The sequence below is a fragment of the Anolis sagrei genome, chromosome 2 (assembly GCF_037176765.1).
Source record: "Anolis sagrei isolate rAnoSag1 chromosome 2, rAnoSag1.mat, whole genome shotgun sequence".
NCBI classification, from domain to species: domain Eukaryota; kingdom Metazoa; phylum Chordata; class Lepidosauria; order Squamata; family Dactyloidae; genus Anolis; species Anolis sagrei.
In genome coordinates, this window is record NC_090022.1 from 278,161,585 (window position 1) to 278,175,856 (window position 14,272).

Consider the following 14,272-nt stretch of genomic DNA (forward strand, 5'->3'; position numbering starts at 1 on the left):
AAAAGTAAAGCAATGATGGACAAGTTTTCCATAGGACACTTAAGAATCTCAAACTAGAATTAATAATAATAATAATAATAATAATAATAATAATAATAATAATTGTGCGGTTTTCTGGCATTGTATATTTCTGCCGCTTCTGTGATTATTCATTTGTATTTTGATTCTGTAGCCCACTTGTTGATAGATGTCCAGAATCAGCAGCATCCACCATGGTCCTTTTTATCCTGGGCGTCGAGTGAGCCAGTATAGACTTCGTTTGGGTTTATTTCTCCATAGTGCTAATGGGTTAGGTGCTCTTAGTTCCACTCCTCATCTGAGACCTCTCTGACTTGATTGGACCTTTTGGTAGTTACACTACCACCAGCACAGCTCTCAGCATCCTTGGAGCAGTTAAGCCCCCAACCACGACAAGGTGGCACCCATTGGGAGGTTATCTCAGCCGTCATCAGACATCACAATCAAACTGCAAATGTCTGGCATAAACCAGTACAAGTGGTCCCAGTGGTAATCGGCACACTGGGTGCCATGCCAAAAGATCTCAGCCAGCATTTGGAAACAATAAACATTGACAAAATCACAATCTGTCAATTGCAAAAGCTCACCTTACTTGGATCTGTGTGCATCATTCAAAAATACATGACACAGTCCTAAACACTTGAGAAGTGTTAGACTTGTGATTTTTTTATACAAAATCCAGCATATATATCTCATTTGCTGTGACATACTGTGTTTTTTGTGTCAGTAAAATAATAATAATAATAATAATAATAATAATAATAATAATAATAACTTTATTTTTATACCCTGCCTCCATCTCCTTGAAGGAACTCGGGGCGGCTTACATGGGGCCACACTCAACAGAACAGTTAAAACATAATACAGTAAAATACATATCAACAAAAGCAATATAACAAAATAAATGGCAATATAGAGTATACAACCGCAATGTGAAATATTGCTGTATATGCAACTCCTCTTCTGCTGCTGTCAACCTAATATGTTTGTTGCTCTGTAGTGAATCATTTGTCCCACTTTCTCATGTCCCTGCCACCACTGCTGCCCTGAACCAACTCCATCCAAACTCCTGGCCACCATGGCCACTTTTGCTTGCATCAGAATGGGAAGCCAGTATGATCAGCAAAAGGAGGAGGGAAATGTCTCCGCTCCAAGTAATATGGTCATCCCATTCTGACATCAGTAAGGGCACCTGCACCACCAAGAAAAGGGAGATGATATCCCCCCTCCTTCTTGCTGGTTGTGTGGTTCTCTGTTCCAATGTCAGCACAGGCACCCATAACATCAAGAAGCTTGGACAGAGCTTGGAGCAGTGGCACCATAGAGCCGATGAGATGCAGGCTGCCCAGTGGAATGTGTGTTCCCAGACAGTTTGAACAATGGTCCTGGATTTGGCATGACAGTGCCAGATCTGGGGCTGCTTCAGGGCATATTTACATCAGACTAAAGTTTTCTGTGGCTTTCAGGGATGAAAGTGACATAGTAGCCTGTCTGGTGCAGTGATTAAAATGATGCCCTCTTACTGAAGACAACCGGGTTCAAATCCCAGCTCCACCATGACACTCCACCATGAAGGAAGTACAAATAAAGTATCATCATTCTCCAAATAGTGTGCAGTCAGATTGGTCTCTTATATAGGCAGAGCCTTCTCATGTTGCTGCTCCAGGAAGTATGGAGTATTCCTTCTTGTCCTGAACATCTGATTCTATTCCTTTTTCCCAGATTCTTCCAGCAAAATTTGGACCGTCTTGAACTGCAAGTTCCTAGGTTGCCTGATGCTGCTTTTTTGTTGACAATTGTTTTTCCAGACAATTTATTTTATAAAATATCTACAACCCACCCTGAATCTAAAGACATCTAAGCAACATGAGGTAAAATCAACTTGGCCAACTTAAAATAATGTAAACAATTTTTTTTAAAAGATGCAAGTATATTAAACAAGGCACAGCAGATTAAACTGCTGAGATGCTGAACTTGCTGAATGAATAAACAACAACAACACCTCCAGAGTTGGACACGACTAGACTTAATGTCAAGGGGATTTCTATGGAGGAACTATCCAAGGTGCTGGACCTATTTTTGGAATATGATTGAGCACCTTGGAAAAGAAATTTGAAGTCCGAACATAAACTGGGACTGGATTGCCTACACACTCACACAGAAACTCTCAAACACCCCTGGCATGATATAAATATCATAAAAGTATTAAAACATAACATGGTTGGTTGAGACAGGAGGTAATTCCACCCAAGAATTTGCTCTCAGTACCGAACCAATCTCACAAGTCCTTTCATGCAACATGCACACTGTCCTGATTTCCCCAAACCCCTTTTGGGGGGGGGGATAGTTAGGAGGATTAATTGTCTGTGACAGTGTTCCCCCAATGGTTTTGAATAGCAAGCCCCATAATCTCCAACCATTGGTTGGAGTGATAGGATTGTAGTCTAAGCATTAGGAAGGCGGTTTTTGGTAGAGACGTGTTTTAAGGGCAATTACTATCACCTCTAACTATTGACTGCTAGGGTTGATTGAAATTGTAGTTCAAACCAATTAGAAAATACTACTATACGGAAGGCTGCCATGCATTCAACTATGTTGAGTAATTTCTTGACAATTGGAAGAGCCCCATGGCAAATCAAACAGACTGCCTTGTCTTCAAATTTGTAATCAGATTTTACCATCCTTAAATAAACTTTTCAGTACAAAACATTCTTGCTCCAGCAAATATTTCCCACTCGTTGTCCTGGTATTCTTCATTCACTTTGCCGAAGGCACATTACTACATACCTTTCCATCAGCCTACTTGATCTGGTTTTTCCCCACTGCAAGCTGACATTAGACAAGTCTCTTCCCAGCAGTAATAATTTCATTTACGATAAATTATTTTATTTCCTATGCCTTGGAGACATCTTAATGCTTTTATGTCAGGAAAGGCCACTTCTTCTTAAAGACTTGAAACCCCATCTTCAATATATTTTCCTTTTTTAAAAAAATGCAAAGGCCATTGAATGAGAGAATTAGACTTTGAAAGAAAAAGCAGGAAGGGTGTATTTGTAACACACTTGAGCAGAGGAAAGGAAACCATTGTTATGAGATGACTTTATACGTGTTGATCTTTACAACACAGGAGACACTTTTGTTTTGGCTAATAAAAGAACTATCCTTCTTTAGACACATGATTTGTTTTCTTATGGATTTTGTTAGATGTTCTCCAGTTTTTCTCTTTTTATTTTCCCTATTTATTTATCGTATCAGGAGCGAACAAAATAGTTGTATTTTATTAAAGAAAAAACACAAAGTTTGCAAACTTGGCATTCTATTAAATGTCCTTTGACTAGTAGCTGGCCACTTGGAGTGCCTCTGGTGTTGCTGTAAGAAGGTCCTCCCTTGTGCATGTGGCAGGGCTCAGGTTGCATTGCAGCAGGTGGTCAGTGGTTTGCTCTTCTCCACACACGCATGTTGTGGATTCCACTTTGTAGCCCCATTTCTTAAGGTTGGCTCTGCATCTTGTGGTGCCAGAGTGCAGTCTATTCAGCGCCTTCCAAGTCACCCAGTTTTCTGTGTGCACAGGAGGGAGTCTCTCATTTGGTATCAGACATTGGTTGAGGTTCTGGGTTTGAGCCTACCACTTTTGGACTCTCGCTTGCTGGGGTGTTCCAGTGAGTGTCTCTGTAGATCTTAGAAAACTATTTCTTGATTTAAGTTGTTGGCATGCTGGCTGATATCTGAACAGGGGATGGACCGGAGATGTCACTGCCTTGGTCCTTTCACTATTGGCTGCTATGTCCCGGTGGATGTCAGGTGGTGCAATATTGGCTAAACAGTGTAATTTCTTGAGTGGTGTAGGGCACGGACACTCAGTGATAATGTGGCATGTCTCATTAAGAGCCACATCCACTGTTTTAGAGTGGTGGGATGTGTTCCACACTGGGCATTTTCCCTTACAGAACAAGGCACTATTTAATCTCTGTTTCCAGGAATAGAATGTCCAGAGTTGGCACTTCTATTTCCACTTCTGGACATTAATTGATGGCTTCAGAAAGGTACTTTCTTTGTGATGTTTTCAGCACCAGGAGAGGCAGGTGCAATGAGGGAACCTGTTACCAGGAGACAAAAAACTTACTCTTGGTTTTACATTCCTCCTCCAGCTGCTCCCTTTTTTGCTGTGTTAGAAGGTGAAGGACTTCTCACTTGGATTGCATTTTCTTGAATCAATGAATTTCCTGCTCTCTGACATGAATTACCAATAATCCCCACCCCACTCCTGGTACGAAACCCCTACCAAATCCTTATCAGGAAGAGGGCCCTGCACGTGTATGGCTTCTATACAACATGAGGCATCTTATGCCAAATGTCAAGCATGCCCCCACATGCCTATCATCACATCTGGGCCACTCTGGGCCAAGAGAGTCCCATTTGTTTTTACAATGGGCAGTAATCGCAAAGTGATTCTTTATATTTCCTGTTTATTTAAAAAGTGAGGAGAATTGAAGCCAAACTCTTTTATTTCTGGAAATTACTGCAAATTACAAAATTAGCCCTTGGGGACATATTTTGCCTACTCCTGATCTGGACCCAAAGTTATTACACTTCTGCATTATTATTGCTGCCTTAAGGCTAGAGGTAGGCCATGTATGATTCCCACTAGATCAATGCTTCCCAAGCTGTAGGTCCCCAGATGTTTTGGCCTTCAACTCCCAGAAATCCCAGCCATTGTTCTGCATCCTAGTCTCCAGGGCAGCAGAAAACAACCCTCCTCCCTCCTCCTTATGATTTCCTCTCACATATTTATACATGGCCATCATCATGTCTCCTCTCAGCCTTCTCTTCTTTAGGCTAAACATGCCCAGCTCTTTAAGCCACTCCTCATAGGGCTTGTTCTCCAGACCCTTGATCATTTTAGTCACCCTCCTCTGGACACATTTCAGCTTCTCAATATCTCTCTTCAATTGGACACAGAATTCCAGGTGTGGTCTGACCAAGGCAGAATAGAGGAGTAGCATGACTTCCCTGGATCTAGACACTATATTCCTATTGATGCAGGCCAAAATCCTGTTGGTGTTTTTTGCTGCTGCATCACATTGTTGGTTCATGTTTAACTTTTTGTCCACGAGGACCCCAAGATCTTTTTCACATGTACTGCTATCGAGCCATACGTCCCCCATTCTGTATCTTTGCATTTCATTTTTTCTGTCCCTTTTTCATCACACTCTGCCAAGAAATTGGTGACTGTTTCAGAACTGTTATTGCTGGGTTGTGTAGATGGCTATGTCTGCAATACAGTTAAAACAGTTAGAAACCATTATGTCACAGATTCACCCTACAGAAACCTGTAATTTGCAGTTGGGGGTGGGTTCTCTGCTAAAGAACTGCAGTCCATTCCCCTGAGCTCCCCTTGAGCTCCCTAGCAAGGAATTCCATAAATCTCAGGATTATACAAAGAGGAACACACACACACACACAAACACACACCTTGAGACTTGGGCTGTATCCGCATCACATGCTTATGGCAGTTTGATACCACATTAATTGCCATGGCTTGATGTTATGGAATTTTGGGATTTATAGTATTGTGTGATATTTATTTACCCGTTTCTGTAGGAAAGCCTTGGGGCCACAACAAATTACAAATCCTAGGATTCCATAAGATGGAGCCAAGGGAGGTAAAGTAGTGTCAAACTGCTACAATTCTGCAGCATGAATAGTCTCTCAGTGTACATCTGCATTGTATAAATATTATAATAATGCAGTTTGACACCACTTTAACTGCCAGTTAAACTTTAACTGCTCAGTGCTATGGAATTATAGGAATTATAGTTTGATGAGGCACTAGTCTTATTTGGCAGAGAAGGCTAAAGACGTTGCAAAACTACACCTCCCATGGCTGTTAAAGTAATGTCAAACGGCATCATTTCTACAGTGTTAATGTACCCTCACTCACTCTTTTACATCTGATTCATTGGGTTTTCCCATTTCCCCCCTTTTGAAACTTCAAGCATCCTTCTCATAACCTTTGCTCCTTCCCTCCACAAGCTGATTCAAAGCAGTAGCAGCAGATGCATGTTTTGGTCTAGCTGTCCTGATACATTTTTCCCCCACCCCCAATAATGTTCTTTGAAGAGAGAGAGAGATTGGAAACCTACTAAATACTTGAGAGCTGTTATAGATCTTGAGAAATGGCCACATGTGACTTGTTTCTTTTAAGGGACTTTTAGACAAGATCACATTAGTTACTGAAGCTGTGACCAAAGGAAAGGTCACACTGATTTTCCAGTAACAACAATTCTCCTTTTCCCAGATGCTGTGTTTCAGAGCAAGCCAACTTATTAGCTGTCACAGGAGTTCACTAGCTTGCATGACCTCTGGTTCTCTGGAGAAGGAAAGGCAATTAATGAGATCCCCGTCAAAGCCAGTGAAACACAATCTCATTTCCATTTTCTTCTTTTCCATTATAAAATTACAGCTAGGCTCCATCTCCACTGACTATTTAATACAATTGGTAGTTTCAAACTGCAGCAATGAGACAACAAACACTCACAAACATGAAGTCTTTAACGTACATCACTGTTCTGTGGTTTTTGCAATGGACATCTGAGTCTCAAACTGGTTCCAAGGTTTACTATGTAAAGCCCTAAACGGTTCCGGCCCAACTTACCTATCCAAATATGTCTCCCCCTATGAACCCTCCAGGAATTTAAGATCATCTGGGGAGGCCCTGCTTTCAGTCCTGCCTGCCTCACAGGCACGCTTGGTGGGGACAAAAGACAGGGTCTTCTCAGTGGCGGCCCTTCAGCTGTGGAACTCCCTTCCTGGGGAGATTAGATCGCCCCTTCCCTCCTGACCTTTTGGAAAAAAGTGAAAACCTGGCTCTTCGAGCAAGCTTTTGGAACCTCGTTGTAAACAGATAACTTAGTATTATAAACGAACATGGAATGGCTTAACGATGCAAATGGACATGGATTTTAACCCGGAAGTCATTGATTTTTATAGTTTTAAACTGTTTTTATGAATTTTATTATGCGATTTAATCTGTTTTAAATGATGTATTAATGTGTGTCCGGCATCTAATGTTGCCAGTCTGTACACCACCCTGAGTCGCCTTTGGACTGAAAAGGCTGGGATAAAAGTGTAGTAAATAAATAAATAAATATGTAATCATCTGCACAATAAAAACACTTTATTCAATACTGCTTTGAAACTGCATTAAATAACTACAGTGGACCCTTGGAATTCACTACAGTTTGGTTCCAGGATTCCTTGTGGACACTAAAATCTCATGCCATCCTTCACCCATGATCATTGGCTTCCATCTCAGCAAGACAGAGGCTGTGTCTACATAGCCAAAATAATGTGGAATCACTGCTCAGGCCTGATGTACACTGCCATATAACCCAGTTTCTGAATGCTGATTATCTGCTTTAAACTGAATTATATGGAAGTGTACACTCACATTATCCAGTGAAAAGCAGATAAATAGCATTCAGAAACTGGATTATATGGCAGCTGTGGTGAATTCACATGATGTATAAGCAAGATGTGTAGTACACTTGCTGCATCCAGTTGATACTTACTCCATGATGGGAGAATATGAGATTTACATCAGTTTCCTGGAAGCTCCATAGTCTTGGAGATGTGAGCAGCTGGATTGTGGTGGATCTAGCCTGATCTGCTGTCTAAACCACCAACTTGCTACCAGTAAGCAGCTCTCTCCTAGAGACTTACTCATGATATCACATTTCTGGGGAGGTCATGCCAGGCACCAAGCAATGTGTCCAGAAATGTGACATTGTGGCCCATGTTTGGCCACATTGTTGCAGCTTTGGAGCCCTTTAAACTGTAGTTTCCCCATAAGGGTATACATAGCCAGAGAGTCCATGACACATTTGAATATGAATTTTGAAAAGCATCCCAAGGTCCTGAACCCTTTCCTCTAAACAGATTGATCGCATTGGATAGTCTCTTTAATGTTAAGACTAACAACTGGAGCACAGCCATTGCTCTGCTGATATAAACACTGCCAATCATTACTGAATGAGGATAATGGAAGAGTGGGCTCAAAAGCAAAACTAGTCAAATACTTCAACAGAACAATAATGTGGCACTTAAACAAATTACCTCCCTAGTCAGTTATATAGTACAATGCAAATGGAGGTGAGGGAGATTCCAGGATACGGAGAATCTGAAAATTTCCACGTGAGTCAGAGAGCCTTCTGGTGCCTCCTTTGGTGCTCTGTGGATAGTACCTTTTTGTGTAGCTTCTTCCTCTTATTGTTCCATGGATCTAAATTTGATGCAGAGGATATAGGGGAGGGAAGATGTGAATCTCAAGGGCAGGTAGCAATGTTCTGAATAGTTCCTTGCCAGAGTGCATGGCAAACAAAAGTGGAAAATAAGCAAAATTGCTTAACTTCATACAGACCTAAAATCCACATTAAAACTGCAGCTTCTATGGAATTACAGTACTCAATTATGCAAACCAAGAAAATTATTTACCACACATACCTGCTTCTTGTATGATAATTCCATTAAGTTCAATGGGCTTTTCCTCCAGAACGCTGGGAATACTTCATTAATTACGCTTAATCAAAATTGTAGATATGTATAGTGTAAATACTTGTAATAACTGCTGCTATGGTACCATATTAGACAATGGCCAACATACGGTTAGTGTCTTATACATGTTGATTCCACTATGGAAGCAGGTAGATGTTTATGTCCAGTGACGGAGGTCTGCACTGCGGTCAGTTCAAGATTGAAGAAGCAGTGTTTACTTGCTTTACTAACAGTATTTATATCCCACCCTTCTCACCCCACAGGGGACTCAGGACGGATCACATAGACACACAACATATATAGACAGAGACACAGAGGCTATTTAACTTTCCAGCTTTCATGAGGGTATGCTTTTTGAATTCTGGCCACCAGGGGACCTGTCACTTCACCATCCACTTGTGACACCGAAGGAGTACTTCCTCATTCTTTTGCAGCTGCTGGAGAGTTTTTATGGCATCATAAATTAGTTAAATTAGCCTCCCCGCATAAGCAGTACCTAAATTTCCTACTTGACAGATGCAACTGTCTTTCAGGCTGCAAAAGTTGACAGAAAGCTAGACAAATGGCCAGAAGCTCGCTCTGGCCCGAGCTGGCTTTGAATTCATGACCTCTTAGTCAGTAATGATTTTTATGCAGCTGCCTCCCAACCAGCTGCACCACAACCCGGTCCCACAACCCCGTGTTGCACGTCTGATGCATGGCACATGAGAAGTGACAGCACATGGGGTGCAGCTGGGCGGGTGCATGCAGAAGCACATATAGTATAAATTCACATGAAATGAATTTAAGATTAATTAATGCATTAAGTTGTACAATGCTGCAGTTCAGTCTAAAGACTATGTGATCCACATAACGCTTTGTAACTCCTCATGCAGATCACAGCCCTTATGCTTTTAATATTTTATTTGGATTACCAACACCATCACCAGTTTCCTAATTTAGTTTTTCAGGCTATATGGCCATGTTCTAGAAGTAATCTCTCCTGATGTTTCGCCTGCATCTATGGCAAGCATCCTCAGAGGTTGTGAGGTCAGAGGTTGTGAGGATGCTTGCCATAGATGCAGGCAAAACGTCAGGGGAAAATGCTTCTAGAACATGGCCATATAGCCCGAAAAACCTACAACAACACAGTGATTCCAGCCATGAAAGCCTTCAACAATACATTAAATCTTTTACTGTTGCCATTTTTTATGATCCCAGCATTGAACTAAAGCATGGGTCCCCAAACCAAGGCCTGTGGGCTGGATGCAGCTCTCCAAGGACATTTACTCAGCTTCCACCCTAAAGTTTAGACTTAGGTTTGCCCTAATGGCTTGAAGACAGAACAACAATCCTAATTAACTTGTGTATTGCATCAACCTAGGCCCATAGTCAGGATTTTGATTTAGGGGGAGCTGAGTTTGATTTTGTGGGGGGTGGGCTGAGAATCTACCCTTTTGTATCATTATCCCAATTCCCCCCTGCATATTCTCTCGCAGACCACCCGGAGAATTTCAGGGGGGGGGGGCTGAAGCCTCTCAAGCCCCCCCCCCCCCCGCTACATGCTTGCATCAGCCAAAAACAGGCCCACACTTCCCACTGAAATATTGGTAAGTTTATGTTGGTTGAAATTGTTCTTAATTTTAAGTATTATATCGTTCCTTCAGAGTTTTTTTCTTTTTTGTACTACAAATAAGATATGTGCAGTGTGCACAGAAATTCATTCATTTATTTTCAAACTATAGTCCATCACCACCCCCCACCCGGAACAGTCTGGGGGACCATGAACCAGTCCTCTGCTTTAAAAGTTTGAGGACCCCTGAGCTAAAGGGACCCCATTTGTGGTTGGTACCTACACTTTAAGAAGCAGTTTTCCAGATAACAGTGCCTAAACTGCAAATCCATTCCAAAGGATGGGACTGTGGCAGTTAAAGTAGAATCATAGCCAAACATTGTTTGAAAACTGTTTTTTCCAGTGCACTTTCACAAAACATGTGCAATTAAAATATCTCATTCCTTATCAAGGACGATTAGTCATTGGGTTTTATTGGCGGAGAGTGTTATGGTTTGTTAAGGTTGCGACAGCCGTCTTCACTGCCACATTCATCAGGGCGCTGGCACTGGAAAGAAAACAAAGGGTAAGTCATTCCTGCCATAGCACAGACATAAACAATCTGTCATGCTGTCTGGTTAACCTCATGTGCTTTACTTCCTGGAAGAGAAGAAGCCAACCTCTCAGGTCTGGTGTCAGACGTGTGTCTTGGATGGCAAATCAGGCTGGCCAGCTTGCCAAAAATGGGTAGACTTGTGGCATGTAGAAAGGACTCAATGACCTCACAAGGAAGATTTCCACAAGCTGAGAATGTAGCATATTGAGGACCTTGATATTTGGAAATGTGACTTCTTTTCAGTTTCGCTCCAGGAATCTCCCAGAACTCCCCCCCCCCCCAAAAAATAACTCTTAATGTTTTTTATTTCATACTATAAAACTGGATTAGCCTAGAGACCAGCAGGTGCTAGTCCATGAAGACGTAATCCTTTTTTAGCTATCTGTGTATCTCTTTTGGACTTGCATACCTAAGCTCAGAAACTGGGGCCAATCTCTCTCCTCTGCCATGTGATCAGACAGAAACAAAGTCTTTGTAAAACTATCCAGTGAAGAGTTGCTGCTAAATGTGAGCGTTCATCATGACCTTCCCCTTTTTCTAATATGAGGCACCAAGAACAATCTGGCAAATAACAGCAACAACTGGCAAGAAGACACCCTCACCTTTCCATTGCATAGTATGTAGAGATCAGTGCTTGGAAAAAATATTCCTCCCTAACTGACAGTTGATCTGTAAGGTGAGACACAATTATTCAGTTTGGAATAATGAGGACAAATTCAAGGTCAGTCTAAAAATATAAAGGGAATGCAACAGAGGGTGTATGTCATTTACCACGGCTAACCCCTTTGAATCCTTTCCAGGGCAGTAACCCAGCTTACATCAGACTTGGGGCAACGTCTGATGATACAGGACACAGACAACAACTTTACTGTATTGTCGAAGGTTTTCATGGCCAGAATCACTGGGTTGCTGTGTGTTTTTCAGGCTGTATGGCCATTTTCCAGCAGCATTCTCTCCTAACATTTTGTGTCTGTGGCTGGCATCTTCAGAGGTTCTGTTGGCAGTGAAGCAAGTGGAGTGTACATGTTGTTGTTGTTCATTCATTCAGTCGTCTCCGACTCTTTGTGACCTCATGGACCAGCCCACGCCAGAGCTTCCTGTTGGCCGTCACCACCCCCAGCTCCTTCAAGGTCAGTCCAGTCACTTCAAGGATGCCATCCATCCATCTTGCCCTTGGTCGGCCTCTCTTCCTTTTGCCTTCCACTTTCCCCAGCATAATTGTCTTCTCTAGGCTTTGCTGTCTCCTCATGATGTGGCCAAAGTACTTCAACTTTGTCTCTAGTATCCTTCCCTCCAGTGAGCAGCCGGGCTTTATTTCCTGGAGGATGGACTGGTTGGATCTTCTCGCAGTCCAAGGCACTCTCAGAACTTTCCTCCAACACCACAGCTCAAAAGCATCGATCTTTATACCTGTGGAATGCCCAAGGCGGGAGAAAGAACCCTTGTTTGTTTAAAGCAAGTGTAAATGTTGTTGTTAGCAAGCTTGAATTAGCATTTGGGTAGCCATGACGTTTGCAAAGTCAATCAGTGAGAGTATCTGCATAAAGGTACCCTGGTCTTTGTTGCTTGGAAGCATCCTCTGTTTGGGAGATGTTAACTGGCCCTTGATGGCTGGTTGTCTGGAGTGTTCTGTCTCTGAGTGGTTTTCATTATTTATTGTCTTGATTCTGGTGTTTTTTAATACTGGTAACCAGATTTTGTTCATTTTCATAGTTTCTTCCTACCTGTTGAAATTTTCCACATGCTTGCGGATTTCAATGGCTTCTCTGTGTAGTCTGACATGGTGGTTGTCAGAGTGATCCAGCATTTCCCAAATAATATTCTGTGTCCAGGTTGGTTCAGCAACTGCTCTGCTGTAGCTAACTTCTCTGGTTGAATTAGTCTGTAGTATCTTTCATGTTCTTTGATTCGTGTCTGGGTGCTGTGTTTTGTGGTCCCTATGTAGACCTGTCCACAGATACACTGTTAGAGCAGGCATGGGCAAACTTTGACCCTCCAGGTTTTTTGGACTTCAACACCCACAATTCCTAACAGTCTACCGAAGTTTGCCCATGCTTGGGTTAGAGGATCCCTCTTATCCTTATCTAATTTTATTTCAGCTGAATTTATGAACAAATTTGTTAATTTTGGAATGTTTTTATTGGCTTGTACTACAGGTTCCAGAATTCTCCAGTCATCATGTCTGTAACAAGCAGGATATTCTAGAAGTTGCTGTTTTTTTAAAAAAAAAAAATACTGAGCTCTGGTTATAGAAGCACATTAAAGATTGGACCAGTAGCTTTCTCTCCACTAGTAAGTTGTCACATTGCAAGACTGACCGCAGTCATTAGGCAGAGTGAGGCAGTTGTCTTCTGAAACAGATCTGTGTGTCATTAAAGTCCAGGAAATTGTTATTAGATTTATTATACACTTGTATTTTTACTGCAACAAAAACTGCTGGTGGGATTTTCCATCTCAGATGTCTGAGGTATCCAAGATGGCCATGACTTTGAGATGACAGCAACCATGACTTTGAGATAATACCAGGAATATGATTTGCTGATCAGCTTCAGACAGCAAACAGCCACGGGGAAGCCGTGCCACACTAGTACTGTAAAATCTCAGACCAACAGCAGTAATATGAAAATACGTCAATTGTCATTGAGTTCTGTAAAGCCTTGAGAAAAATAAAATAAATCAAACCCCACCGAGTCTTACTCTAAATTTGATCTTCTCTGTGTCACAGTTTAGCCAGACTACAACCACCTCTGATACCATCTTTTACTACAAACCAAGTGTGTTAAGCTCTTTAAATCCCATTGTTTTCCAAAAAGAAAAAGGACAGAGCAAAACAGCATGGAGAGATTGTCACATAACTGGTTTTCAGCAACTGTTTCAGAGAAGAACATTTGGATGTCACCCCAGTGAACTATCCTTGGCATATTAGTGGTGCAAAGGACTTTAAAAATATCTTTTCCCTTAGGACTTGCCTGGTCAAGCAAAAACAGATGGATTTCAAGGTCTGTGAATGTAAGTGAAGCCTCTGCAAAACAACGCTGGCCACTCAGACTCTCCAAAGAGATGTTGAAAAATTGTTATGTGTGGAATTGAGTTTTCAAACAAAAACATCTCCTACCCGAACGGACAGGCTGGGTGGCCTTTGAAGAGAATGTGAGCTGGAAATCATTAGGAAAAAATGGTATTAACTGGCTTGATATGATGGAGCGGCTGAAAGCTTTTGAGATGGATAACTTTAATTAAAATATGCCTTTATACATGGAAGCAGTTACTTTTAAAAATATTACTTTTTCTAAATCAGTGGTTCCCAACCTCTGGGTCTCCAGGTGTTTTGGACTTCAACTCCCAGTAATCCCAGTCATTTTACCAGCTGTTAGGAACTGTGGCAGCTGAAGTCCAAAACACCAGGAGGCCCAAAGGTTGGAAACCATTGTTCTAAACCAACAAGATGTCAGAGCTAATGATGGGTGAATCACTATTTTAACCCTGGATGATCTAGTTAGTTCTCAGAGCCAATTAAAGACAATTTGCTAAAATGGCAATATGGTGTGTTTATC